At 41.6% G+C, this 24,567-nt stretch overlaps 1 protein-coding gene and 1 pseudogene across 1 annotated transcript in view; both read right to left on the reverse strand.

The window, feature by feature from the left end:
* Positions 1 to 24,567, reverse strand: part of Lgr5 (leucine rich repeat containing G protein-coupled receptor 5) — a 139,964-nt gene that overhangs the window by 91,153 nt on the left and 24,244 nt on the right. The gene's annotated exons all lie outside the window — the stretch shown is intronic.
* Positions 13,263 to 14,645, reverse strand: LOC147002765 (eIF5-mimic protein 2-like; annotated as a pseudogene).

Below are 24,567 nucleotides of genomic sequence, written 5' to 3' on the forward strand. Positions count from 1 at the left end.
CAGAGTGAGTTCCAGGACAGCCAGGGTTACACAGAGAAACCGTGCCTCAAAGAAACCAAAAAAAAAAAAAAAAAAAAGGAAAAAAATCATAATATAAATGTCTGTGCTTTCTGATGGCCTTAGGAGACCCCTGTGAAAGGGTACTTTGACCCCTAAAGTGTTCCTGATCCACATTTGAGAAGTGCTAGTTTAGGATATAAACACTCTATCGCCTCTGCTTTTTCTCCTCTTCATCTATGAACCTGTTTCATAGGCAATATCATCTAGTGTCTGTCACTTTTCTATTTCTGAGATGAGACACCAAGAACAAGGCAACTCTCATCAATGAAAGCATTTAATGGGAGGGAGGCGGGGGCTGTTGCTTACAATTTCAGAGGCTTAGTCCATTATCATTGAGGGAGGGAACATGACAGCTGAGAGCCAATCCTGGTCCTCAGGATTCTGAGATCTCAAAGCCTACCCCCAGTGACACACTTTTCCCAGCAAGGCTGCACCTACTCCAACAATGTCACATCTGCCAATCCTTCTAATCTTTTCAAATAGTTCCACTCCCTGGTGACTAAGCATTCAAATATATGAGCCTAGGGAGTCCATTTTTTATTCAAGCCACTATATCTAACTACATGGAATTAACATTGGGAGCCATCGCTGGCCTTGGCATTTTTGCCTGAGATACATTTCTTTCTTTCAATAGCTTTTTTGAACTTTTCTACGTGGTTAACAAACCAGTTACCAAAACTCAACAGTTTTAAATAGAACTCAGTATTTCCTTTTTTCCTTCAAACCAGTTTCCTCTTTTTGTTTTCTTAGCAACGATAATGAATCCTTATTCTCTCAATCAAACAATGTAGAAGCCTCAGGCCTATTTCTTTTATATTACCTCTGTTCTTATTTAAGTGGTCAGCAGCTCTACTGACTATATCTTTGACATGTTTCCAGATAATAATATCCAACCTTTAATAACATTCAAGCACTTCACCCACACATATGCACACACGTAGACACATAATTAATTTCTGAACAAGGATCCTTTTCACGGGTGAAGAAACAGAGGCATGTATAATTTAAGTAGCTTTTCTAGGTTGACTGGCCCTTCGCTGGATCCCATGTGCTGGAAGTCATGATACAGTTTCCATTTCTCCTTGCCACAATTCAGGTTTAGAGCCTCAGAGATGCCAGATGGGTTTCACTCTAAGAAGCGCTGCAGGTGTAAGTAGCTGCCGTAGGAAAGGTGTCTCTCTAATTTTCTGATTCTGTTTATGACTTGTGGTATCTCTGGGTGACCTGACTTCTTTGCCAGCACACTTACTCTACTCTGCTTCCACTTCCCTACCTTTGGGACCTCATTCTTTGTCTCCTCCCAACATTTCTTTTTTTTTATTTTATTGAGACAGGGTCTCCCTCTACAGCCAGGCCAGCTTCAAACTCATTGTATAGTCTTGGTCGGTCTCTAAGGTACAGTTCTCCTACCTCTGCCTCCTGGGTGCTTCAATTACAGGTGTGTACCCTCATTGATGGCCTGGGTTCTTCTTGAACATAATTTGCATCCTCTGGCCCATGTCAACTCCAGATTCTGGAACTAGAGTTGGAATCCTGAGCTACCTGCTTGTCTGGGATGAAAGGCCTACACTAAGGTTCACACCACACCTCCGCTGTCATTCTTTTTCTCTTTCTGCTCTAGTGGAACTTAGTTTAATATTTTATCCCCTGGAGAATCTATGAATTAATACTACAAGCTATGCTTCTTTTTCTTATGATTTATTTGCCTAGACATTTAAGGCATATAAAGTACTTGTATCATGCTTATGAATTATAACCAACTGGACTTTAGGGGTGAAGTAATGCCAGGACATGGTTGGTGTTATATTCCCAAGAGTCATCTCTGAAACTTATTGTTGAAAATAGCTTGTCTGTATGGTACTTGAAAATGGTTATCTGAGTCCTGACAAAGATTCATATTCTACTGCTCAGTTTAGGTGTAATATGTGTTTTATCTTTCTGCTTAGAAAAATGATCAAGTAAATGATTTTGGAACTAGGAAAGGATTTTCAACCTTTATGCTACTTTTGATATTACTGAGATTTTAATCTGTGAGTTTCTTTGTTGTGAGCTGGGTGTCTTTTGCATTGTAAAGTACTTAACAATATTATTGGCTCTAGGTATCAGTGACTCCCTTTGCAGTTGTGAAAAACCAGCATTTTTTTTTCTCACTGTGGGGTAGTGTGTCCACTTAACATTTGCATATTGAAATTCTAGCTCTAAGTAACTTAGACCATGACTGTAATTGGAGTCAGGATCTTAAAAGCAGAATTTGGTTAAAATGAAGTTACTGGGCTCATTACACATTTCATTTGTCATAGGTGGGAAAACTTGGCATAGGCGCTGCAGAAGAGGGTTGTGTGAACAATGGAAGCACCGGTCTTCAGAAGGAAGCAGCTATCTGGACTCTGGATCTGGAACAACCAGCTTCCAGAAGTCTGATGCAGTCTACTTGTTTCATAAATCACCCAGCCTAGGGCGCTTTGTTATAGTGCCCTGGAAGAACAACAGGGGACACTGCCAAGAAAGTGTCCCCAGGGGCGGAGTCATCATTGGTTAAGAATTACTGAACTAGCAGAAAGGAATCACACATGGTGAGTTATTAATTTTGCCATTTGCAAGTTAAAAAAAAAAGCAAGTTTCCAAATGGTTTCTTCTTCTGCAAAAGAGTGGGTATAGAGGATCCTCACTATATCTCCTTTGCACCATAAATCCTCTCGGAAGATAATTTCATCACTTTACAATTAGATAATGAAAATATAAAATAAGAAGCGGTGCAGAAGGCCATAAAGATATCGATAAGGCTATAAAGATATGATGTATACATAATCCCGGGAGTGACTCTGGGGCTGTACCATTGCGTCTCTGTTAGGTAATCCTAGGCTTGGGGTTATACCTAACAACTATAGTATTTGAACAGAAAAGACTTCCTTAAGGAACACCATTGAAAAACCTATTTTCTTTCATTCAGACAGAAATTCTCATTGTATTTTCTATCCTGAATAATAACCAAGGTGCTGAAATATCTCACAGGCCACAAGCTATGATGATGGGGTCTTTCCAGACCAATGGGATGAAACACCTGTGAAGACTCTTAATTTATCCTTATTATAAAAAGTGGACCTCCTGACTAGCAAGTGCTCTCGCCTAGATTCGACCCACAGCTCTGAAAAGAATTATGGCACAACAATTTAGAAAGAGTGTTCATCAGATTAAGTTTCTGTTCCCCAAATACCCCAAGATATAGTAGCTTAAAGACGACAGCTTGCTTTTCTTTCACGTGTTAGTCCCATATTTACAAAAGTGGTCTGTTGAGTGGCTTAGTCAGTCTGCTTTGCTGTGAATGAGGGCCTCTGGGAAGCTTCAGGTTTCTGTGTTGTTTTGCTATTATCTGCGAGATTATATCATTTGTTGACATTTTCTATTCAACAAGCAAGAAGTGCAAGGCAAGACGTTCTATACTTAGAGAACATGAAGTTACACAGGACTACTAACTCTAGTCTCTTGTCCAAAACTTAATCACCTAGCACATTTGTTGGGAGAGGATCTTGGGATATGTGGTTTTCATGCTGACTGAACGTGCCCCAATGGTAGGGATTGCTAAGCAGAAGAGGGAACAGACACAGAATAATTATGAATTCCTGATCCCTGTTATAAATATAATGTGGCTCTTGTATCAGTAGAGTGGCAACTGGTGTGTATACAGGTGCATATGATGTGAGTAGAGCTTCTAAGGGGAGAGGGATCCAATCTTAAAATCAATAGGGATGTATACTGGGATTGTTTGTGTAACTTTACACACGCACATGAATAAAAGAGGTTTTTAAAAAGTAGATTTGATCCACATCACCCTACTTCCTCCTAGGGTTTCCATTGGGGCCTGGGTGCTGAAATCTATCTATTTTATGATGAGAGGAAAATGGAGAACATATTTGAGAATGAGACCAGGGTGTCTGTCTTAGTCAGGGTTTTATTCCTGCACAAAACATCATGACCAAAAAGCAAGTTGGGGAGGAAAGGGTTTATTTAGCTTACACTGCCACATTGCTGTTCATCATCAAAGGAAGTCAGGACTGGAACTCAAGCAGGTCAGGAAAGAGGAGCTGATGCAGAGGCCGTGGAGGGTGCTGCTTACTGGCTTGCTTCCCCTGGCTCACTCAGTTCAACTTCTTGTAGAACCCAAGACTACCAGCTCAGGGATGGCACCACCCACAATGGGCCCTCCCACCCTTGATCACTAATTGAGAAAATGCCTTACAGCTGGATCTCATGGAGGCATTTCCTTAACTGAAACTCCTTTCTCTGTGATAACTCCAGCTTGTGTCAAGTTGACACATAATACAGGGATCACCTGTACTGGCTAGTTTTGTGTCTCAACTTAACACAAGCTGGAGTTATCACAGAGAAAGGAGCCTCCCCTGAGGAAATGCCTCCATGAGATCCAGCTGTAAAGCATTTTCTCAATTAGTCATCAAGGGTAGTAGAGCCCATTGTGGGTGGTGCCATCCCTGGGCTGGCAGTCTTGGGTTCTACAAGAAGTTGAACTGAGTGAGCCAGGGGAAGCAAGCCAGTAAGCAGCACCCTCCACGGCCTCTGTATCAGCTCCTCTTTCCTGGCCTGCTTGAGTTCCAGTCCTGACTTCCTTTGGTGATGAACAGCAATGTGGAAGTGTAAGCTGAATAAACCCTTTCCTCCCCAACTTGCTTTTTGGTCATGATGTTTTGTGCAGGAATAGAAACCCTGACTAAGACACTCCCCAGCACCACACAGTTCCTAAGTCTCAAGTCCTTTCCTTGCTTGGGGCTCTTGCTAACATTCCCCTCCATTCCTAGAGCTCACTTAATCTTACCCTCCCTGCAGTTGTCAGTCCTCTTCTTGGTGGTTTGAATGAGAATAGGCCCCACAGGCTTGTAGATTTGAAAGCTTGATCACCACTGGAACTATTTGAAAGGATTAGGGGGTGTGGCCTTGTTGGAGGAAATGTATCCCTGGGGGGTGTGACTTGAGGTTTCAAAAGTTCCTGCCAAGCCTATAATCTCTCTCTCTCTCTCTGCCTTTGGATCAGATTGTAGATCTTAGCCATGGTGCTTGCTATGGTGACAATGGACTAACTTTCTGAAACTGTAAGCCAGCCCCAACTAATTGCTTTCTTTTTACAGGAGTTGCCTTGGTCATAGTGTCTCTTCATAGTCATAGAGCAGTGACCAAGACATCTCCTTTCATAAATTTCATTACCCAAGATAAGTCCTTTGCTTTCCAGTCTAAAATGGGTTTTCTTTGTCTTTCATTGTTCTAGGTTCTGTTGCCTGCCTCTGGTTCTCTTCGCACCTTCTCTCTGATTCTTTTCATGTATACTAGTTTGCAGACACACCTCCTTTACTTCCTGTATTTCTTTCTTAAACACCAGGGGAGTGTGATGGTGGTACCAAACCACCACCTTCTTAGCATGGCTTCTAGCTGATGCTCAGTAAGCACTCTTGAGTGATAGATGGTCAAATGGATGCTGCGGCCTCCTTTCTTATTCTTTCCCTTTCTTATTTCTAGGAAAGCATATTTTGAATCACCGTGTTTTTGAGTTTTGACGGATAATGCAGTGGACACGTTTGAGAATACTGACACTGCCCTGCACTTCCCTCATGTATTGGCTAAAAGACAGGTTTTGTGTTTGCTGTACACGCTGACCTGTTTAACCAAAAAAGATAATAATGAGTAACTGATACAAAGGGGGCATAATAAAGTTTGCTGACTAATTTTTGTGTGACTTTCCCAGTGAATACAGAAGATATAAAAAGGTGGCAGTATTTTAAACCAACAAGATGTGGAGTCCAGCCTTAGTTCTGCTGTTGAGTGATATGTCAGCCTGTAAAGGAAGGTAAGCATTTTCCCCAAACAGGGAACAAGAGAACTAACTGCTCCAAGATAAGCCTTGAATTATATTCAACTGCCCAAACACTCAAGTCAAACCTTTCTGTCCTTTGAGCTGAACTAACCCCTGGATACTGTTGTTAATTCAAAGGGCACCCACCCCCTTTGAGGTAAAGCTTTCTCTCGCCACCATGGCTCTTTTCAGGAGTGCTGTGGGAATAACTTCCAAGCCTGTCTCTCCTCCTCATTTCAAACTGATCAAGTCTCCTTATTTGACTTCGGAAAGCTACCTTTCCATTTTGTTTAGCTTAGATTCCAGTAGAGGGAGCAGATTTAACAGCTAGAGAAGAGAGATTTCTAAAACTCACATACACAGTGAAAAGATCAAATGAGTGGTTCGTTGGAGAGGCATGTGAGATTTCACGCCAGCTACTGATGGCTTGGCTTGCTTGCTAAAAGCATTACTGTCCAAAGACGCTCGCCTCCCTTTTTTCGCATCTGCTACGAAATGTTCACTTTTATGCCGACGGTTGTTCCCCAAACTGGGAAAACGCTGGCACATCTAACAACAACAACAACTACAACAACAAAAATCCAAAGGCTGATTATTATCAGTTCAATGAATTGCCAGGCTTAAGACAATGAAAATTACAATATTTAAACTTTCTTCCGAAAGCCTGGCTAGCTATATAATCAGAACTTAAAATGTCAATGTGAGCTACTTCAACTGGGTAATTAATGGCTAGCTAAGAGAAGATGGGAGTGGGGGAAGAAGGGAGCACCCATCTCTTTAGAGCAAATTTAACCGAAGGACCAACGCGTAGTGAGTCCATAATGCATTCTCACTCTTAAGCTGAAACATCCGAGATGACGAGGAGTGGACCGCGCCATGAGAAGTCAGACTCACAAAGCTTATGACAGACGAAAATGCACCACTCACACCTGTGTGCTTGTCAACTCCAGCCGCCTTAGAGTTGGGGTGCACACAGCTCTGTGGCTGCCTGTGGCAGTCCCAGGGCAGTTAGTGGAGTATTTATCAAGGATGATAAGATTGTTATCCATTAATATATCACTCTCAATTTTTAAATGTGGGATCTAATAATATGAAACTTTCGTTATTTCTTGTTTTAAAAATTAAGTGTGTGTGTGAGGGATGTGTTTGCACATATGTGCACTGGTACCCCAGTAGGCTGGTAGAGGTCAGAGATAACTGTCTTGGGAGTCCTTTCTCTCCTACCATCTTCTGGGGTCGTGGTATTGAACCCAGGTCACCAAACCTATATTTCAAGTTCCTTTTCCCACTAAGCTATCTCACTAACTTTTTATTTTATAAATTAAAAATTTACTTTAGCTCAAAGTGGCATATATATATATATATATATATACACATACATATATATATACATGCATATATATACATATACATATATACACATATATATCAATCATTATACATATAAAATATGATATATATTATAGTACATGTGATTGTATGTATATAAACTGATAAATACATCATTAAAACTAATTATAAGCCTTATAATAAAAAATCAAGAGCCCAAAATCAAAGCCTCAGTATCACCCTTCGTCCTTTGATTCTCACTGACAAGAGGCAGCCATCCATTTTTTACCCCTTTGCCCATGTCTGTAGGGGTCACTCTTCTCAGTGTCTAAATTCCCAGTCTCCTCCCAGGGCTACTGCTTGTGTGGGGTATGTGGCTAGTGAAGAGATGGTTGTCTGGCTGTGTGAACTAGAGGATAACTCCATCTGCTCACTTCCGACAGTCTTCCTGATTTCAGTGGTACCCTGACCCTAGAAAGAACCTTTCCTAGGGTTTCTCGGCAGCCATTGGGCTCTTTGTTGACTCACTCCAGGCCATTTTCTCTGCTGAGCCACTTTACAAATTTGTTAACACATCCTGTCCCTTCTCATTTCTTTCCTCCATTCTCTTTGCTTTTGTTGGGTTATGCTCTTAGTTTTCTTTTTTTTTTTTCTTCCCCCTGCCAGTTGAGACACATCTGTTATTTTTTTTTTTCCATGATATATTTCTTAAGCTGGAACCACAAGCCCAGTCATTCAAATATCTTCTCGTTTTAGGTATAATGTTTTCTTTTCTCAATCCACGCCAGCTTGATTAAAAATAGCCGCAGTGCATTTATGCTACGATTTTGCTCCTACTTATACTTAGGGACTTCAATTTTGAACAGAATTTCCTTTCTGAAATCACTCTGCAAACTCAAGCCTTGGCTGGGAGGTCTCATCTACATGTCAAGAACTAACTAGTCCCTTTGACTCTACTGCTGCTGGTTCTGTGCCCTCTCTCCTGTCCTGACTTGTGATGGTGAATCAAGATGTTGTTAGCGATCCACCTGCTCTAGGTTCTTACTCAGGCTCTTTCTGCCTGAGGCCAAGAAGAAGCCATCGTTCTATTGACCCTGGTCAATGCCAGTGCTACTACTCTTGACCATAATTTCTTCAGTGAAGTACCATTACTTTGGGAAACTATTTAAAAGCATGCAGTGTACTTCTATGGCAGTGGTTCTCAGCTTTTCTTTCTTTCTTTTTTTTTTAAATGTTATTTTTTTATTAGATATTTTCTTCATTTACATTTCAAATGCTATTCCCTTTCCTAGCTTCCTCTCCAAAAGTCCCCTATACCTTCTCCCCCATCCTGCTCCCCAACCCACCCACTCCTGCTTCCTGGCCCTGGCATTCCCCTGTACTGGGGCATATAATCTTCACAAGACCAAGGGCCTCTCCTCCCATTGATGGCCAACTAGGCCATCCTCTACTACCTATGCAACTAGAGACACAAGCTCTGAGGGAGGGGGGACTGGTTAGTTCCTATTGTTGTTCCTCATATAGGGTTGCAGACCCCTTCAGTTCCTTGGGTACTTTCTCTAGCCCCTTCATTGGGGGTCCTGTGTTCCATCCAATAGATGACTGTGAGCATCCACTTCTGTCAGGGTTCTCAGCTTTTTTATTGTCATGACCCTTTAATATAAATCCTCATGGTTTGGGGGTCACCAACCACAAAATTGTTTTCATTGCTACTTTACAGTATAATTTTGCTACCATTATTAATTGTAACGTAAATGTTTGTGTTTTCTGATGGTCTTAATGCCACCCCTACCCATGGGTCCTGACCCACAGGTTGAGAACCACTGCTCTATGTAGCTGGACTGTTCTTAGGTCAGGTTGAATTACATAGCAGACACAACTTGGGGGAAAAGTTAAAGAATTCACCCAGAATGGTCTCACATATTTCTATGGGACTGAAGAACATGTCTTTAATTCATATCCATAAAACTGTCAACACATTGCCATTAGCTGGGGATGAGCTTCTTAGACGAGGTGGCATTATATAGCACTATAAGGGGAATGGTAAGAGAAAGTAGGATTTTAGAGAGACTTTGGTTAACTGTTTTGTCCCCTACATCCTGACTGATCTGGCTGGGTTCATATTGTACATTGTCCTAACTGAATTTGATCCCCGGAAACCATGTAAAGGCAGAGAGAACCAATTCCATAAAACCATCTTCTTGACCTTTGTATGAATGCCATGGCATACGTACCTACCACATCATGCACAGACATACATAATAACAATAAAAGTTTAAAAAATTTAAAGAGTACAGCTTTCCTAATTACAGAAACCCTGGATATCGTCCTGTAACTCAATGGCAAGTTCTATCTTGTCAGAATCTCCACACCAGCTGTCAGAGTCTGAATATTTTAGGAAGTAAAATGTCCCAGGAGGAAAGCAGCTATACAGCATAAAGGTCTTCATTTTCTACATCAGCTAATGCTGCTGAGAAGTCCTTAGTCCTGCAGTGTCCATCACCCCATGAAACATCTCGTAAAACCTCTCACAGGTCTTAGCTGGTTGGGAATGAATCACTTCTTCCATCCAACTTGATAACAACCTTCTTTCCACTTGTATCAAACAATTAATCACCACTTCCCTAACATTAAGTGTTCTGAGAGGCACCGGCCCTTGAGCCGAGTCTGGAGATGTCTTGGCTAGGATAAAGGGAGGGCCATAATGGGAAAGGCACTTCTGTTAGAAGAACAGCACGCCCAAGGGCACTGAAGCATACGAGAGCAGGTTGCCTTCCAGAAACTGCACATCAGTTGGCATAGCTGAGTGGAAAGGCTTTTGTTGCAACATGACCCATGGGAAGGCCCCCAAAACTTCAAGGGTCAGAGCCCAAGGGTCAGAGCCCAAGCTGGCCTTCCTAGTCATGGTGCAGTGCCCAAGGTCTCCTGGAGAGTCTTAGAGCCCCCCTGGGACATTAAGTAGGGAAATGACATCATCTTTGGTCTAAGTAAATACTTTAGCAGCTTTTCCTCTCTCTCTCTCTCTCTCTCTCTCTCTCTCAATAAAAGGAGTGATGCTTTGATTTTGGAGATTGTGCATATATTTTAGGTGGTTCTCTTTCTTGAACATTTTGGAAATTTGGGGTCATTTTTTGTACAAATTGTTACATTAGCTTTGAATTAGACACACAGGCTTCAAAGAAAACAGTTCTTCATACATCTTTCATTTTTGTGGTTGAGCAATCTTTCTAGATGCATTCTTAGGAGATACTTGAACGTGCATCCTCAGACTAGCTGTAAGAAACGTCTTGAGCCATTCTTACAAGGTTGAGTAGTCAAAGCTCAGAATGCTGATGCAGACAAATTTGAAGGGGATCCCCAACACTGTCTCCTAAGACTGTCCATCTCTGCTTTGAGACACCAAGAGGGCCTTCTGCCTCTGAATACTCCAGAGGCAGTTCAGTCTCCTCTGACCAATGTTCAAGATTTTAAGCAATTCTGTGCTGAGATAAACGTTTCCTTCCTTACTTATGTCATCATAAGACACCACTACCTGCTCTGGATCATTCAGAATGACCAATGATGTCTGCAGGACTCTTTGTTCCATATTCTTGGGTAGTTTTCTGTGATGTTTGGTGGTTATTTGAAATTCTTTCTCTGCTGCTATTGGTTGGGTCGTTGCTGGATAAGTCTTACAGATACGAGTGAAAAGTGAAAGATTTTTTTTTTTAATTTGTATTTGACCTTTATTACGGTGTTGATTCTACATATATCTATATCCGTATACATGGAGATACGGAAGCCAAATAGTTGAATTTATTAGGATGATGGGCAAAGGAGATCAAATAAGAAAGTGAGCCTGGAACTCCTGAAGAGATCTCAGTGTGTGGGATTTGGGTGGTATCACTGGGCACTCAGAGTTTTATCTCCTGTCTGAGTTGTTTTATGAAGCCGCCTTTGAATAAGTAAGGTCTCTATACTGTACTGCATGTCAGCAAACTGACTCTCACTTTTTAGTGGTTGCACATGAGTATAGAGTGTACCTTAGGTTCTAATGGTATACAGACAACTGCTTTATAATTCATTTATTTCATAGATAATAAGATTACTTACTCAGGTAAGCATCATAATCGGATTTTGAAATTAACTATGATTTGAGGTATCACTCCAAGTTTTTCCTTTAAAAAATTACATCTACTTTGTGCATATGAGTGTGCACATATGTGTGCATACACACACACACACACACACACACACATCCCACAGCTTTAAGTGAAGGTCAAAAGACAACTTGCATGAGTTTGTTCTTTTCTACCCAGGAAGGTCCTGGGATTGAATTCAGGCAGGCAGGCTGTTGGTAGGTGCCTTTACCTGCTGATCCATCTTATCAACCCTGGCCTTTTTTTTTTTTTTTTTGGTTTTTTTTTCGAGACACGGTTTCTCTGTGTAGCCCTGGCTCTCCTGGAACTCACTTTGTAGACCAGGCTGGCCTCGAACTCAGAAATCCGCCTGCCTCTGCCTCCCAAGTGCTGGGATTAAAGGCGTGTGCCACCACGCCCGGCTGCTGGCCATTTTTTTTTTTTAACTAAATCTTTTTTTTTTTTTTAAATGCAAGGATGGACTTTATTTTAAAAAAAAAAATCTTTTTAGGACTACAAATTACAAAGGGAAAGCAGATCACTACACAGAATCTAATGAATACATTTGCCTGTGCATAAAACTTTATCAAAGTCATTCATTTTACAAATTCACCCCACCCACCAATGTTTTTGCTACAGTGCTCTTAAGGTTACTATACCTTTATTTCAAATTATATTACATGTTATTCTCTCAAGATAAACTTTAAATACCAAATTCTTGGCTTCTAAGAATGGCACCTTCAAAATGGGCAATTTCCACTAAAGTCTCTGGTGGCATTATTCTCTTACTATTTCCTTTTACCAATTAAAAAAAACTTTCAAAATGTTCACTTTTAGCCTTTCCCAAAAAAGGTGGCTACATCTTCCACTACTAACTATAAATGGATAGCAAAAAGAAAAGCAACGAAGGCAGCCATTAAAATAAATGGATTAATCAACTGAAGTGTTTGGCTCATGGCAATTTAAGAAAACGGCAACTAGGGTGAGTTACCAGGCGCTGACTGTAGCAGAACGAGGCCAGGCCCAGACAACTGAACGGCAGACCACGAATGACTGTCCTTCACCTTCACAAAGGAAAATGGAGTCGTACAGAGATCCTGTTAGAACATGCTCACCCAAAACACTCAACAATCGTATGGTTTAGTGACATTTCCTTGACTCAGTCCTTGTGGGAACTCTTAACAGTCTAGCTGTATCCTGGGGTAGAACGTTTGTGTGAGGAGTTATCAACATGTTCTACCTGGAAAGATACAACTGAACCTAGAAGTTTCTCAAAAAAGCCTCAGCTTCCTTCTTCCTACCTCTGCCACATGTAGTTCTCAAACTCAAGTTTGCTCTCCATGGCTTTACTAAGGATGATACCCAGAAATCAAACAACATCTGGGGTTGAAACTCTAAGAAGAAAATGCTCACATCTAACCAAGGTCAGGATTTGGGTTATGGATTCAGTCATCCACAGGGCTTTCACTGATGAACAGGGCTCTGGACACACTGAGTTATCACACAAATCATTGCCCTTTGAGACTTTGAATACTTTTACAGTTTAATTTGCAAACAGAATCTTTTTGTAACAAATTATTTTTAACCAAATCATATCTTGAAAACTGTTTATATAGAAAACCCAGGGACTAAAGTGAACTACTCATTGCGGAAGGCCTTACATCACATTATTACAGTAGAAAATACAGGAGGTAGAAGATAACTGAAAACCAATGCAACATCAGATTCAACTCTACGACTCCTGCAGCTCGCTCCTCACACGTGGTTTCAGAAACCAAAGCCAACATTTCCAGTAACCATAAAAACAGTTAAAATAAAAATTGCCATGAAAGCCCTTATATCATGCTTGATATAGGGAGGTAGGAAGATGTAAGAACCAGGACACATGAGACATGACATTTTATCTACAACTCCTGTTTGCTTTACTGAGGATGTTGGTTCAAAATTCAGTCACCTTCTTCAGCTTCAGACTCAGATTCCTCCTCAGCATTTTTGAGCCATTCTACAAACTTCTTCATTTGCTCAAGGAAGACACTTTTGCCCTTTGCAACATGTGCGTCTTTATACCACTTCAGAATGGGCTCTTCACTCAGGACCTCAGCTTTATAAAAAAGCACCACTATTTTCTGGAAGGCTTTCATGAAGTGAATGTTGTCATAGCAATACTCCTGAATCTTCAGTAGCAGAGTCAGCTCAGACTAACCTTGGGTAGTGAAGGCAGCAAGGAGAGGGCTGTATTGCTTCAAGTGCTTGATGGCTTGTTCTGCTACAAGCTCCTCCTTTTTGTTCCACTCCACGGTGCTCATCACACTGGACCAGACTATCCCAATGACCACTGGTTCCGGAATGTTGTTCTTTTTCATCTCCTCCTTGACATATAAAATTATGTCCTTGAATGGGTCACCCCGGGACATCTGCTCCTGCAGCTCTTTCTGGAGCTCCTTCCGAGCCCCAATGGTCTGCTGGTTGCGGACATACTCTGAAAGCTCTTTCAAGCCCGCCTCAGTGAAATACTTAGTGAAATGCTCAACACTTTGTTTATTGGCAGGGAACAGCTCCATCAGTCTGTTGTCCATGCTGACTTTCCGAAGACTTGCAGCAACTGCATTGATGTCTTTTTCATTTATCCATGATTTAAAGAGCTTTACAGCAAAAGCTGCTGAAACCCCTTCTTTAACCAAATTCTCATTATAAAGGCTGTTAAGAATGGATGCATTAAGGGTTCCATTAGCCAGAAGGACCCCAGTCAACATGGCGAGCTTGTTCCCCTCCGACTCTGAAAACCCCTTTAGGAAGAGCAGTAACTTTTTAACTTCATCTTCAAAACCTTTCTCCAGGTATTTGTAGCGCCTGATTAGCTTGTTAAAAACCTGAGCGAATGCTTGCATGGTCTCTAGGTCTTCTTGTGCTGCAAACACACAGACATCTGTGCGCATCATGTCATCTGCCAGTGTACCACCTGGGGCCAGCATTCCGCCAGCCACCAGGATGTCAAAGAGTGTTTCTGCATAGCGGCGGTAGTCAAGTTTTGCTCCAGAAGCATCGAGAAACTTAGCTACTGCTTCCAAATCAGTACCAGTTTCAGTTAAGCCTTGAATAATACAGTCTTGAAACTGAGTGGGGTCAAACCTCTCTTTTTCATCTCTTTTTCTGGTTTTAAAACGCTGGCCTGATAGCGTTGGTTTTTGCTGCTTTTGATTATTCATAAAAGACACCCGAATTTAAGGCGAAGAGAAAAGAGCCAGAAATCCCCGAGCTGGCGGCAACTGCGGCGCTGTCTCCTCTGCCTTTTTAACTAAATCTTAACAACATGCTAATGTTAATTAATCAGAAAGGAGAGGAGGGATTAATGAAAAAAAAAAACCATCCATTTTCCAGACTCTTTCTGAAAATTCAGATTGCTATGCTAATTCATTGAAAGTCTATTCCCTCCCCACTCAGAACATTAACAACAAATGTCTTTCTAGGGTTGGAAAGCATAAACATGTTACATGACTTCAAAATGATCTCACTCACCCATCCACTTGTTCACTTGACCACATAAAGTTATTAAAGTTATTAAGGTTATTGAGAACTTTACATGGGTCAGACTTATGATAAATACTGGGAAAACAAGAGACCATAAAAAAAAATGTCACTGTTTAAAAATATTCCATCCCTCAAACCGGATTATAATCTCTTTGAGAGGGGATCTTCAGTGGGAATTAAGGACTAAACTATGATATCATCCATTTATGGATAATTTAGGAAATGCTTGGCCAGCTGTGGGCTGAGATACTCACAAGAGACTTTCACCGGAAGTTGTGAAGTTTGCACCGAGATGTTCCAGGTGAACCCGGCTGCTCAGTAAGGACGCCTTTTGCATTGTCATAAAATACACTCCCCATAACCAGGTCCCGCTGTGGTGTGCACGTGCTATGTGCACAGTAATTTTTTTTTTTCCTGCTGGCTGAAATGATTGAAGTCAGATGCTCTACGCTCTCCTTTAGCCAGTAGTTTTTAAACAATGTTATAATGCTCGTGTTGAGAGACAAGGATCACACCTTGTGGTACAGACCTCCCGTGATTATCCTTTCTCAGTTGTGTTTGTTTAATAGCGTCCTCGAGACAAAGGCTCTGCCTGTTTTCCATTTCAAAAGAATATTTCTTATTGTAGGCTCTCCGACAAGACACTCCCCCCACCCCCGAGGATATGGGAAATGTGTTTTAATAAGGGAAGAATTATAGAGCTGGTCATAGCCTCAGGTAGTTCTCTGGGGGTGGGGGGGAGGAGCCACTGTATTTGTTGAGCATGTGTGTGTGTGGGCATGCTTGCCCAGAGACAGCCCAGTGTACGGAAGAGGGAACTGACTTGGGGAATCAGATGGTCTCGGTTCTGACATGCATTGAACAGGGAAACTTGAATGACTTAATTTCTGTAAAGTGGTGCTAACACTACTTCTTCTGGATAATTGTGTTGAGATAGAGTTAACATAATGTGCCCATGGATCCATGGCATCATGCTAGCTGTGTGTACACTGTATGTGCATATGCACTTGATGACGTGGTATATTCAGTATGCATGCGATAGTTTATAGCCAAGAATGTTATATAAGCTACAAGGTAGATTGCCATTTTCGTTCCTTTACTTTTTTGAGACAGGGTCTTGCTTTGTAGATCAGGTTGGCTTTAAACACAAGTCTTTGCCTCCTGAGTGGTGAGACTGCATGTGTGTGCATGCCACCAGTTTTGGAAGAACGCTGACACAATATTACAAACATATTAGGATAGGGGCATAGCTTCCCAGTGCAGAATACACTCATAGTCTTTTACTATTAGTGGCAGCTAAATTTTCTTGAGTGCTACTATTTCACTAGCTAGTCATAGTCAGTTTCCCTAATATTCCTTTATGTTGGAACTAGCCTCATCTCTTTTCTACAAGAGGTAAACTGAGTCACAATGAAATTACCTTACACATGATCACTGACTAGTAAGTTATGGAGAATTCAAAACCAAGCAATATTGCTTAGAGCCTTCACTCTTTAGTAGAAAAGGTTTTTCTGAGAGGCCACGTTCAGACCTGACTAGTACATCTATTTTAGGTGTAAAAGTCATTGGATTTTCCATAGGTAGAGTTGTTTGATTAGCATAAAAACCTATCATTCCAAAATCTTCACCCCAAAATAAAACCTGGTGCTCACTGCATCATTATCCAATACTTTCCCACCTCAACCCTAATCTTAGGAAGGAATCTAGCTCCTGATCCATACATTTGTCTGTTCTCTACACCCTGTAAGTAGAGCCTTATATAGTGTTCATTAATGCTGGATCAGTTTAATTCCTTTTTGTTGCAGAATAGCATGCTATTGCATGGTTGTGCTACACTGCAGACACCGATTCATCAACTTGTGGATACTTGATCTGTTCTCACTTTTTAGCACTTAAGGGACATTATGTTATTTTAAAATCATGTATTATACTAATGCTACATTTTGGTGCTTTGGCATCTCTGACTATGTGCCTTCCTTATTTAAACAACAACAACAACAACAACAACAACAAAAGCCCAAAATAAAACAAAAAAACCCCATCAACCTACCATTTACTGAATATTACAGGCCAGGCAAGTGTGTCAGGGATCTGAACACATTTCTGGTCCTTGTAGAGTTAACAGAATAGCAGGAGAAATGTAATTTAGAAGTGACAGAAGAGGTAAGGGCTAGAGTAAAGATACAGCCAAGGTGCTGTGTAAGCTCAGTGGTGAGGCCCCTCCTTTAGCTACGGGCAGCCTGGGTAGGACTGGTCAACTTACGGGACAGACTGGCTTTGTTGAGAATCTTTGTCCTTGTGCTGGATCTTAGAGGATGATGAAGAATGGCTTAGGTGGACACCAGCATGAGAGGCAGCTTGGCAGCAGGGAGAACATCTAATCCATCCACTGGGTGGGGGGGGGGCAGTGTATGCTGGGCACCTCAGCACATGGAGTTAAGTTGATTTGTAGACTGGGGTGGAGATAAGATTACATCGGGATTTATAAACTATGGAAGAAGTTGCTTAGCAACCTTCAATTCTTATTTTGCTGTAGAAGAGTAGTGTTGGATTATTTTGTGTTAAAAATGTGTTTGTGGCCCACACCTGCAATCGGAGTACATGGGAAGTGGATACAGGAGAATTGGTAGTAGAAGGCTAGCCTGGGCTACATGGCAAAATCATGTCTTAGAGTACGAATGCAGTTCAGTGACAGAATGCTTGCTTAGCAGGGCCAAGGCTCTGGGCTCAATGCAAGGTGGGTAAGCACATATACACATTGCACATGTAAGAGTACATATGCATGTACACAGACACACACACACACACTTGTGGAGAAATAAAATGACCCCAAAGGCTCATGTGTTCAAGGTCTAATCTGCTAAATGTGATCATTGTAATGATTTGACCATGCTCTCTGCCTTCATTAATAGATTAATCTCCTGATGGATTTATAATATGATGACATCACTGGAAGATGGTAGATAACTAGGTTGGGAGGCCTAGCTGGAGGAAGCACACCATTGGAGGATGCTATGGAAAGAAAGACCTTGTTCCCCAGCTCCCTCTGAGCCTGCTTTCTACATTGGATCTACTCTATCATGGATTCTTCACCATGATGCTCCACCTCCCAGAAGCAACAGACCCAAGTGCTGAAATCTCTGAATCTGTGGTCCAAAATGAATCTTTCATCTCTTAAGTTGTCTCTCGCACAACAGTAAAATCCGAATAGCACGTCATGATATATAGATAGAGAATAATTCAAAGTACCCAGAGAGGTTAAATGAAATGGGAAACTTCTATTATTACCTACGAACGACAAACCAATATTCTCTGTCATAAGCAGAGGGGGAACTGAATATCTACAGTGGATACCAAGCAACTTAAGTAAGCTTTTCTCAGATTTCCAGCTAGATACGGCAAATCAAGCTAAGCCTGAAGCTGGTTCTCCCTGTAATAAGAGATGCTGGTGGGTCTGAGAGAGGCGTTGAAGGTCAAATTTATCTCATGGAAACTTTCTCATCGATGAAGCCAGAAGGGCTGACAGGGAGTTGGAACGGTACTGCAATGGGATGTTTCATATTTTACGACCCAGTACTAAGATCTCAGTGGATACTGCTGCGATTGTGGGTACAATAGAGAGTCAGTGAAGCTTTTAACTTTAAATTCAGCCTTGGTGTGGCAGCCTGGAGGTTGAACTGGAGGACAGGCCACCCACAGGGAGTGTTGCCAATCATCCAGGTAAGAAAGGAGGAGCAGGAAAAGGCTCCTTTTCCTGGATGTGCCGGGACTTGTGGTGCCTTGCAAAAACCCTGCCTTCCTGTGTGGTGCTGGGTCTTTAATGGTTACCACGGCAGCTGCGGGTGTGTGTGTGTGGGGGGGTTGGGGGCATTTCTTCCAAGGCTTGGGGAGGAGTGGCTGACAGGCAGGCATGGGCTGGGAAGCTGCTCTAAGCCTTCATGTGTTTATCCTCTCAGCTTTCACTTCATTGGTTTCGCTCAGTTTCCCTGCTCCAGCCTCGCTCCTGTCTCCTGCCTCCTCTTGGTTTCTTTGTACCACTGTCGCCTCCTGTCAGATCACTGTCAGTAGCCCAGGGAAATAGGCCATCAAGGCCAGGGCTCTAGAACCCTGTAATTCCTATGGGGTCCATGGCAGTGACAGGGCAATGGGGAATGACAGGCCCGCCCACAAAACCCTGACTCAACTCACACCTCTTTGGGATCAAGGGAGGCACGGGCACCCTGCTCATGAAGTCACCTCCAGATGCAAGGTGAGGACAAAGGATGAGATGGGAGCAATTTTAACAACTTTAACAATTTTAACAACTGGATACATTTTAAAGCTGCATTCAGACTTTTGCTCTAGGAAGATACAGTTTGATATTATTTCCAAGAATTTGGTACTTTTTAGACTGAGCAAACTATGCTCACCTCTCCCTCCACCACCATCCCCCGCCCCAAGCCTCAATGACTCAATGCACAGAAGAATGAAACTGGAAATTTCACTAAGTGTTCACTAAAATCTGATTCATAGGATTGGGATGTAGCTCAGTGGTAGAGAACGTAGCTACCCTGGGCTTGAGCCTCAGTTCAATCTAGTACTACACCAACCAAAATAATAAAGAAACTGACAAAAAAAAAATCTCATCAAACAAAAATATGATTAATAACACATATATGGGCAATGGTATTATAGAAATCTAAAATTATATGCTAATCTACAAAAATTAACACCAGACTAAAATATCAAAGCTGAAAAAAATCCAAGCACCTTAAAAAAAAAAACAGCATTGATTCCTTAGGATTTGGACAATGTTACATTATAGTGTCAATATTGGGGGGCGGCTACAATTCCTATAGTAACAGCAGGAAACTGAACAAAATTATCCTGTTTGTGTACAATTGTCTGGCAAGAGTTTATGTAGCCCTAACTGACAAATCATACCATGTAAGTATGGTCTCAGCATAGAGGTATTTTAAAAGAAGGCTCTGGTTTTGAGCCTTGTGTTTGTGGAACTCCTCAAAGAAAGAGCAATAAATAAATAAATAAATAAATAAGAGAAAAGATAGGATTCACCCCCCCCCACACACACACACACATACCTCACACCTCAAGGCCATCACAGGGATAACTACCAGCATCTTTTACAGTGGGAGGATTTTTCCCCTTAAGACCCTTTCAACAGCATAAGGCTGACCCTGATCGCTTATGTGGCATTGTCAACCATTGGTAAATCTTAGAAATTGTCTCTGCAAATGGCTCAGAGTTTTGGCTTGTTCCATTAATCTTTGAGTAGGACCACTGAAAACTTTTTCAGAGTTTAGCTAATGCCTTCATTAGGAGGCTCAGGCAAGACAGAGACGTCAGCCGTCACTTGGTTACTCCATAGTCTTCACAGGCAGTTATTTCAACTCTGTAACGGTGTGCCAGACAACTTTTTTTTTTTTTCTACAAAGCCTAGAGTGGAGACATTCTTTAGTCAATTACTCAGATCCTACTCTTCCACATTTTACAGTTTCTTCTCTTCTCTGCCAGATAGAATCAGTTCAGAGTGAAGCCTTCGGTGGACTGCTCAACTGGGCAATTGTCACCGTTTTACACAGATGTCTTACTTTAGTTTTCTGAGGGCTTCAGTAGTTTTGCTCAAGGACATGCACCTGTCTGGGCATTGTCTTGTCTACTAGGTTTTTCCTCTTTATTTACAACACAGTTACTGTCAATCAAATCAGAAACAAATTAAAATAGATGAAGATAAAAGCATCAGAAACATTTAATGATCCATTTAAAACTCTCCCCTGGGGTTTAGTCAATCATATGTCAATATTACCTAATGCTCTTTGTTCTATGTTTAAAAGCATCTGGGTCAACTTCACAGAAATCCTTTGAGAACTAGTAAGATTTCAGGTTAAGCTCTGAGAGATCTTGGATGCAGATTTTTACATTGACAACACAAAGCTTTGGTGCCTCAGGAAGTTAAAAGACATCCATTTAGGAGACCTTACTAGAGGATGAGATACAGAATTCTCATGAAAGAAAAAGTAGTTACCGGGTACAATATTTAGGATCCTGGCAACTGAAATGACTGTTCATGGCATTGTTACGTGATCTGCTAGACTGTCATCAATTGACATACCAGCTTTAATCATATCATAAAAATATAATATTAAGATATTTCTGGAAGTCACTAATTATCCCTGAACGGCATGCAGCTAATAAACAGCATTGGACAGATGGATGGGATCTCCTTGACTTCTACAGGAAGGTCATGATAATCAGAGAGATGGATGAAATTAAGCAACCATCTCTGATGCAGGTATTAAACATTACATCACAGAGTGACAAGGAGGGTTTGGATGGTTCAGTTGGTGAAGTGCTTGCTTTGTAAGCTTGGGGACTCGAGTTTTACCGCCAGGACCCATGTAAAAAGCCAAAGGTGGTAGCTTATATTTGCCATTGCTGGGGCAGCAAGGAGTACAAAAGAGAATTCCTGGAGCTCGTTGGTCAGCTAGACTAGCCTACATGGTGAGGTTCAGACCACTGAGAGATCCCTGTCTCTAAATATATGATTTATGGTGCCTGAGGAATGACAGTCAATGTTGTCAGCTAGCTGCTTCTGGGTGTTTGTACATGCTCCTGCTCTGACGTGAATACACACACACACACACACACACACAAATGGGCAATCAAGAGCAAGCAAGTCCATATCTTTAGGACTGAGTCCTGTGACATTTATTATTCTCCCAGTTCTTCACGTAAAAGTTATTATAAAATGTAACTCACCAGTATAATATTGAACAAGACTTTCTCAAATGTACAATTGCCCTTACCACATTTAACATAACTTCAAAAAATTTCCAAAAGACAGTTAAAATGGTCATCACAGCTACTATTAAGGCCAAGTTGAGATTTGGAAAGTCTTCACGGAGTCTTGGGAAAGGCACCGGCTTCAGCGTCAGACAGCTCTCTAGTCAGTTCCTGCCTCACTGTTCATTATGTTTGCAATCCTGGAAAATTCCTCAACTCTCTGATTTCGTTATTTATGGACTTGAAGCAAACCTCACTGGTTTGAAGTTAGAAATAAATAAGTTAACATATGTGAAGTCTGGCACATCATAAATGGGAGCTATTTTCATTTTTCAAAGATAGATACACATTATTTTCTTTTTTGGCCTTCATCATCCTCCAAGTATTCAGACCCTACCTCAAATAAATATCTTGGTAACCCTCATTATCACTTAAGATCAACTTCAAAGCCAGCTGCAATCATTTTACTTCCAAGGATAGAATGGTACTCGTTTCATTAAATAAATAGCTCTTGAAAGAGCCAAAGTTATGTTCTGAACTCCAGTTTCTTTAAATTTGGAATATCTGAGAATGACAGCCAGACCTTGGAAACCAAGGGAAAGTGTCTCAATCTTCCACTTCATTATAACGTGCCAGATTTTTCTCTTAGGTTCAACTCACAAAATCCCAAGACAGACAGGGGAAAGTATAAATCAAATGTAGAATTTATTCTCTTGTTTTTGCAGAGACCCCCAACTGCAAAATAGAGTGCTCACGAAGACTCAGATGAGGGGTGGATGTCTTTTTCCTTTACCTCCTTAATCTCTAAACAAGTTTATGGGTTTTCAAGTTTAATCTGCCACATTTACCACCCATTTCTCCATCTCGTTCCTATCGGATTTAACAGTGTCAACACAGGGTGACTTTACTCCACAAAACATCGTCAGTTCTGTGCCAGCCAATATTTACGAGCAGTCAGAGATGATTGCAAGTTTAGCAAAATGTTTTTGAACTCCATTTAATGAAAGAATGGAGTTCTCTTTGCTAAAATGGAACGAAGGAATGTTAAGCCCTTTCAGGGTCGATGATACAGAAGTAACATAGTTGCTTAGTCCTCCTGGCTCCTTCCATTCTCTGGCTGAGATCGTAAAGTAGGATTATACTGGTATATTTTATCCTCATTAAAAAAAACACAAACAGGAAAAAAAACTGTTCTATTCAATGGCTAATCCTCATAGCAGTCTGTCTGGATGCTGTAATTCATGACTTTCTACTTCTACATAAAGGCACAGAACTCACCGAAGAACAACAGTCTTCTCGTTGGTGGCAGCCTGCCAGCCTTCCCAGGTGCAGTGCTGGTTAAAAAATTATCTCATTCAATTGAGTTCTAACCGCGTGCTAGACATTGCGCAATGCAAAGGAGTATGGGACAGGTGCGGACTCCTGCTTCTTAAGACTTCATAGGTGAAGATCAACAAAATATCCCCGCTGCCGCCAGGCTCCCAGAGTTATTTTTATTTAGATTCTCCAAAAGGTGTTAGGAAGTGGCCATTTGATAACCTCGCCACTGTGGATTACTAGAGACTGTTTGCTTTCCCATTTCCAGTTAATCAGTGTGTGTTACCCGAAGAGGGTGTTCCGAAGGAAGTTTCTAATAGAGGAATTAGAAGGCGTGCTTTTCCAGGTGTTAAGTCACAGGGCCCTACCTGGTGGACAAAGAGACTATAAATGGAAGAAGAGAGGAAGTTTACATGGCTGAATGGGAGATGGGGGGTGAGCCGCTGTAGTAGCCTTCTGAGGCTACTTACTGTGACCTAATGAATCCTGGGATACAGCACGTTCTTTTTAAAGTAGAGGAAGGAAGCCACCGAACATCCCCATCCTTTGTGAGACTAAAGATGCACAAATGTATACGTGATGCCGATGGAGGAATACTAGTGTTGACGTTTAAGGATCCTATGAAATAGAAAGTGGGGGAGGCAGATTAAACTGTGAGACAGCTCAGGCTCTTACTGATGGCAAGCAGCAGAGCAGCAGAGCAGCAGAGCAGGGTTTTTTTTTTTTTTTCTGAGTAGCTTTGGCTTCCTGTGAGGTGTGACTCCTGATGCCTGTCCTCTCCCTCTTGTAGACCAGAGGTAGGAGATGCTCTGCTCTGCTGGCCAGCTGCCTCCTTTCAGGACTAGATTTCTCATTCCACAGCTAGGGCTCAGAGACTGACTGTCCTGGTGGCTGTAGTCCCCTTGTTCAAGGTCAAACTCTGGGAAGGAGAGAGAGGGAGTCACAGTCACTATGAGGCGATGGAGGGACACTTGTGAGGGCCACCCCAACCTCAGAACTCCCTGTGGGACTGCATGCATGTGACTTCATCTTAGTTCAATGGCATCGCCTTCCCAACCCTGCCTCCATACTAATCTTTCTATATAGGAGATTTTTTTTTTCTGTTCTCAAATCTCCACATCTAAACCTGTTTCCAGGAAAGGTTTCTTTTTAATCTCCCCTCCCCCTCCCCCTCCCCCTCCTCCTCCTCCTCCTATTCTTTAAGACTGGATCTCATAGATTCCAGGCTTAGGTACTGTGGGATTACCAAAAGTTCCAATCCTTCTCTTTCTCCTTCCAGAGTATTTTTCAGAGTATATGTGGTGCTGGGTTAGGACTCAGGGCTTTGTACATGTTAATCAAGCATGCCACCGATTGAGCTACACCCACAACATTCATGATTCAAACATAAAAAAAAAAATCAAGCAAAAATTAAAAATAAAGTTCCCAGAATTTTAAAATTTAAAGTTGCATAAATGAATCAATCAAGACATTGGACATACTTGTTCAAACAACAGAAATGTCCTCCTGGCCCCTAGCCTGTTAAAATTCACTTTAATTATATAGACTCGGAACCTACTCCCATCCTGTCTACTC

Source organism: Mus caroli, unplaced genomic scaffold (assembly GCF_978045245.1).
Source record: "Mus caroli unplaced genomic scaffold, Mus_caroli_1 scaffold_9, whole genome shotgun sequence".
In the NCBI taxonomy this organism is placed as follows: domain Eukaryota; kingdom Metazoa; phylum Chordata; class Mammalia; order Rodentia; family Muridae; genus Mus; species Mus caroli.